The 5,990-nt window shown below is 45.3% G+C and overlaps 1 long non-coding RNA gene across 2 annotated transcripts; it reads right to left on the bottom strand.

Moving 5' to 3' along the window:
• Positions 1-620: 620 nt before the first annotated feature.
• On the bottom strand, positions 621-5,763 carry LOC140718226 (uncharacterized). Of its 2 annotated transcripts, none has more exons than XR_012096657.1 (2): positions 1,900-5,763; positions 621-1,598 (listed from the first exon to the last, which is right to left on the bottom strand). It is a non-coding gene; the product is annotated as an uncharacterized lncRNA (long non-coding RNA). The 2 variants fall into 2 exon arrangements; XR_012096658.1 differs by having other exon boundaries at positions 1,904-5,763.
• Positions 5,764-5,990: the final 227 nt, after the last annotated feature.

The raw sequence follows: 5,990 nt of genomic DNA, 5'->3' as shown, positions 1-5,990 counted from the left end.
TGCGGAAGTAGAGAGAGAGCTAGATAAGTTACTGAGAGGGGATTGCCAGAGGAGATGTGAAAATTACTCCAGGGGCCAACCAAGTATTGAATCAAGACAGAAAGGAAGGACTCCACAGGGAGACCGAGGGAAGAAGAGGACCCCGGAGACATTTGTGTGGGAGGCAGTAAAGACATACCCTGAGACAGATGGGGAGTTAGGCGAGGAGGAGAGCCAGGGCAGGTGGGAAGAATGATGCTGTTGTTAGTTAAAGGATCAGGACAATGCAGTATATCCCTTGGGGATCCCAGGACCTAGAAGGGCTGAAAAACACTCTGCCCAGTCTACATGAAGGAGCAGGGAAATGGATTAGAGCCTCTGAAGAAGAAACGGCGGGATGATTATTGATATGGGAGATTTGAAGGCACTATTGATAAGGTTGATGGGAACCTCCAAATGTAACGAACTAATGGAAATGGCTGGCATAATAAACTCGAACGACCTGAGAACTGATGGAGACGAGTTTGACAGAGTGAGGCAGAGGGTATGGCAGGCCCTCAGGAAGCTTAATCCACCCAAAGTGGACCCCAAAGCCTTAAAGGGTGTCGTGGTTACTTGAAATGACCAGGAGACGCAGACAATTCTTCGAGAAATTTAAACCTTTATTTGCAAACAAAGGCTGAGGCAATCAATGAACTTGTCACCGAAAGCCCGCCGAGCTCCGGTGTACAGCATTCTTTATAGTAATTTCTTATCTCAGTTACATTTTGGTTTTATTAGCATACCCAATCAATTTTTAATTGCATATCATCTATACATTAACTAATCAAACCCTCTTGCCTAGCTCTCGGTGCGCCGCCATTATTTTATTCCAGTTCGCATTGGGGCCCCATTCCTGGCCAAGGTTATTTTTCCAGCCAACCTCCCTCACATTACATTTCTTGCTCGTACCATCCTGTCCGCCACTGTTATCTCTTACTAAACAAAGGCTGAGTGTAATACATGGAGTACATTTCAGCTAATATGCTGCTAGCTAAACAGGTGTTCTGTAATTGCCACAGAATGCAGCTAAGAGAATACAAGGTATCTAGTAAAACAATACATAGCAAAATGGGTCTAGTAAAATAATACATAGTAATATTCAGTACATAGGAGTGATTACATAGTATAGTAAATAGCTAATACATAGTGATTATATTTCAGGTATATATAATGCTTATATCAGGTATATTTCTCAATATAATCCCCCCTTTGAGACCCACAGGGTCTCACACAGAAAGAGAACACTCAGAGGCCGTGCACCAAAGCCAAAATAAAGTCCAGCATTTTAATCCCAAATTTGGGTCAACTACAATTTCCGTACTCGGAGCTCAAAATGATCTCTCTCTCTGTTACCCTAGGCTGCTGAGCCAAAAACCTGTCCCTCCGTAGCTGAGACAGGAAAAAAGACTCAGACACCTTTACAGACTAGTGTCCACATCATTAACACCCTCCAGTCCATCCGATGCATCGAGCAGACTGTAACAGTACATTATCGGTTTTTCTCCTTGTCTGGGGTCAGATTCAACAACTTCCAGGAGCATCGGGAATTGTTTTGCTGTTGCACGCACTATCAAAGTCTTGAGACATGGAAGAAAACAGCACAGAATAAATGCACAACTTATCAGCACAATGCCTGCAGTCATTGCCATTTTAGTCAGCCACGCACCCCATCCCCCAGTTTGCTTTCTAACCAGTCAAACCACCGATGCCCAAATGTGCATTCTGTTTGACCTCCTTCCGCAGATTCTTTAATTTATTCATTGCTCTGGTGAAAGACTCTTCTGGGCTAGTATTGTTCGGTATGAAAGTGCAGCATTGTTCTCCAAACATTACACACACACACACACACCCTTTTTCTGCCAAAAGCCAATCCAGTACCTGCCTGTTTTGCCACGCCATCCTGCTAGTTGCATCCAGCTGTTGCCCTAAGGCCTCCAGCGCATCATCGGTGTAGTTGATGAACCTCTGTTGATTGTAGTATATATAATTTATCCATGCAACATTTTTGCTTATCCCTATCACAGGTATGAGAGCTTCCCAGCCTGCAGCAATCTCATTCCGTGCCTTGAATTCATTAGGTATACCTCTTGGCTGCCCTATACTGTCAATCCGGATTGTCGGGTCAGGTTCATATTTTCTCTTCTGCCGTAGCAGAGTCTGCTGCTCAGGGAAGTTAGCGTTGGACTGTACTTGTTTCCTATTCTGTCCTGCCCGTTCAGACCTTCGTTTCATACGAAGCGGTATCCACGAGGATTTTCTCTATTTTCCTTTCCCTGCCCGTTCAGACCTTCGTTTCATATGAAGTGGTATCCAAAGGGATTTACCAAAACCACATGGATTTTTTCTTAACTTAAGTTCTTATTAACTTATTTGTACTTACCCTCACTGCAGTGTTCTTGATCAATCCTCTGAGCCTCCTTTTAACCCCCAATTCTGCCAGATTCTTTGGACCGGAGAGACCCTTCGGCAGTGGTTCCACAATTCTGAGACTCCAAGACCTCCCCAAAACCAACAGAATTCTTAGTCCAAATTGTTGCAAAAAGCGCTTACCTTTTGTTTGGGTGCTCCCTTAATTCTGTTAGCCTTGTGCGGGTCCCTAGAGGACCGCAAAGCGTCCCCAATCTGCCGTTCCCTTTCTGCGGGTCTCTTTCCGGTCCTGCCGCAGTTGCCAATTTTGTCGTGGTCTCTCGTGCCCCACAAATGACCAAGAGACGCAGAAGATTCTTCAAGAAGTATTAAACTTTAATTTGCAAATCAAAGCTGAGACAGTCAGTGAGCTAGTCGCTGATTGCCCACCGATCCTTGTACATAGCATTTTTTATAGCAATCTCCTGGTTTAGTTGCATTAGCATATCACAAGTACATCCGCCACTATTGTTTCTACCTATTGACTTAATCATGTTCTAATCTACATCTCTTAGCTACCTCTCATTAACACCCCATTATCTTCTACATTCTTAAGATTTCATTCTCCTACTAAATTGGATACATGCATAGCAAATAGCAAGCTCAAAGCTGACTGCATAGTTTTGGTTACACAGCAAACAATGCAACTTTTATACTCCAATAAGGGGGATCCACTGGGAGATACTGAAAACCCAGCAGCCTATGTAGAAAACCAGTTGAAAAGGTGGAGACTGGAGACTGAGCAAGAGGTGGAAAATAGCTTATTTATCACCTCACTGTTCCGACATAGCATCTTGGATGCAATGCCTCCGCAAGTAAAATCCAAACTGGAGGAAGTGGTTGGGAGTCAATGACCCCACAAGAATTCAGAGACCACGTAGTCCATGTGGTTGAGAAATACCAGAAAGACAAACGAAGGTTGGCTGAGCAGCAGGAAGAGGTGCAAAGAGAGTTAATACAAATGCAGCTCAAAGAACTCAAAAAGAAGGAAAAAGAGAAAAGCAAAAAGATGCTGCCAGCAACCACCGGTCCGAGTACAGCCATCGAACTGGATGAAGCACTGCTATATGGAGGGACCGATCATACTGTAAGACAAGGGCTGGAAAACCCCATGCCAATAATCAACGTCTTTGGAGGAGCATTCCCACAAATGCCCTATCAGGAACAGACTAAATTCAAACAGCCCAGACAGGACTGGAAGTCCCAAGGAGGGGGAAAGAGGAGCTATGGGCAGAGGGGACCAGTGAGGAAACAGGGGGAAAGAGAGGTAGAGAGATTGTGCTGGGGATATAATCAGCCAGGTCACATGAGAAGAGATTGTCCGTTTACACCATGGCCTGTTACACACCAGCAGGAACCGATAAAAAGGGAACTAAAGTTTAGCCAAGAACCAGCCCCCATAGGCCCAAGCGGGCCTGTGAACCCCTATGCGAGGTATTAGGGGTGCCCCGAGAACTCGAGTGGGAAGGGACATTACCCAATGATAACAAGGGAGGCAGACGAGGAACCCATTGTTCAGGTTATGTTAGAAGGGCAACTGACACCAATGATGATAGATACTGGAGCCACGTACACTTGTGTACAGCCACAGTATGCCCTTCACCTTCCCATGTCAGGAAAGTTTATTAAGACGGTAGGGTTCTCGGGGAAAACACAGTTGACACAGTGCACGGCTCCTGTGCAGTTGAGAATGGGAAATAAAGGAATTGTTTTGCCAGTGCTAGTATCTAAAGGAACTCCGATTAATTTGTTAGGCAGAGATGCCTTATTGAAATTGGAATTAAAATTAGAATGCACCAGAAATGGGCTGAGTGTGGAAAGAGCAGGGGTTCCATTGATAGTGCGAGAAGACAAGAAGGCTAATGTTTTTTGGATAGGAGACATAGCAGACCAGATTCAGGAAACCTGGGAAAGATGGAAAAAGGGTGTGCAGGCTATATTACCCAGGGCTGTAATGCCCAAATCTGAGCTGCATTGTACAGTGATTTTTGACGAGACTCAGAACAGGGAGTTAGAGGAGAGATGGCACCTGGAGGCATGTACCCAACAGCACCTGGAAGGGGAGGCTGTGATAATTGGAAAGCAAGGGGCAGCTTTACAAGTTAAGTGGAACACCTTTTTAGAAAAATGGTACAGGATACCAGAGGCTGCGCCCCACGTAACGTTGTTGGTAAACAAGGGATATCCGTCTAAAGACTTAGGACCCTTAGTTAAGAGTTCTGAAACCGTAACAGTGTGGATATCAGAAGACAACAATTGCATTAAAATAATGGTAAGTGTAGATATGGTAGGGACAATGAAAGTGGTAAAATTTCTGACAAGTGAAGTGATCCCAAGGTTTGGAATACCTACAGAAGTTAGCTCAGACAATGGTTCTGCTTTTATCCAGAAAGTAGTCAAATTGGTACTACAAGCGCTGAGGATAAAGCAAAGATTTGGATGTGTATACCACCCTCAGTCACAGGGCATGGTAGAGAGAATTAATGGAACCCTGAAAGCCAAACTGAACAAGATCTGTGCAGACACTAAACTTAATTGGGTCGATGCTTTACCGTTAGCATTGATGAGTTACCGCATGCAAACTAATCGAATGACATGCCTGACACCACATGAGATGCTTACTGGGAGGCCCATGCCAGTGCCCCAGTGGAGAGGGCCATATAAAGGACCTAGTTTGGAACAATTGGAAATAGAATTGAAACAATACATGCAGCAGCTAACTATGATACATAGGTCTATTTATGCACAGGAAAAACAGAAGGAGCCGGAGACCGTACAAGGGGAAGGACTAATCAAACCAGGAGACAAGGTTTACGTGCAAGTTTTTCGGAGAAAGTGGAATGAGCTGAGAAGGGAAGGACCCTTTACGGTGACCAAGGCATCACCCACCGCAGTTCAGGTAGAAGGACGCTCCACCTGGTACCATCTGAACCACTGCACGAGGGCAGTCCCGCAAGGACAATCAGGGGAGGAGTCCGAGGTAAGTGATGCGGAAGAGCAGTTAGCAGGAGACAGACAGGAGGAACAAGAAGCTGACACTGCACCGCAGGAGTTTGATCAATTAGTAAGGGAAATTTTTGGTCCTGAGGACGGGCCTGAAAACCGTCAGGATGTGGTAGTGGATAGTAGTTCTTCTTCAGATAATGGGGATGACCTGGGAATGACCAGTCGTGCCCCTGGGGACAAAGCACCCACATACTCCAGTGCAGACTTGGGAACCATTAGTGTGGCAGATACGGAATGGGACTGTTAAGTCCCCACAGAACCTACAGAAAAGAAGTAAGAGGAGCACAACACTTACCTCCTCACCATGGTTAAAGACACATACTAATCAGTGGTATCAATGGTCAACTTACACGGCAGGAATGATGAAGAGACAGAATTGTTACCTGTGCTCAAGGGAAAGCCCCACTCAGCATGTAGTTCCCATGCCTTATAACTTCTCCACCTGCACGCGGTGGCAAAGAGAGCACAGGGAACAATGTGAACGACAATGTCCAAGTCCGGTTAGGGCTTGTTTCCTGAAGCTTTGTGTTGTAACAGATCCCTGCTATCAAAGCTGT

The sequence above is a fragment of the Hemitrygon akajei genome, chromosome 2 (assembly GCF_048418815.1).
Source record: "Hemitrygon akajei chromosome 2, sHemAka1.3, whole genome shotgun sequence".
Lineage (NCBI taxonomy): Eukaryota > Metazoa > Chordata > Chondrichthyes > Myliobatiformes > Dasyatidae > Hemitrygon > Hemitrygon akajei.
Note: the sequence above shows the minus strand (reverse complement) of the source record. Positions and strands in the feature narration are given on the sequence as shown.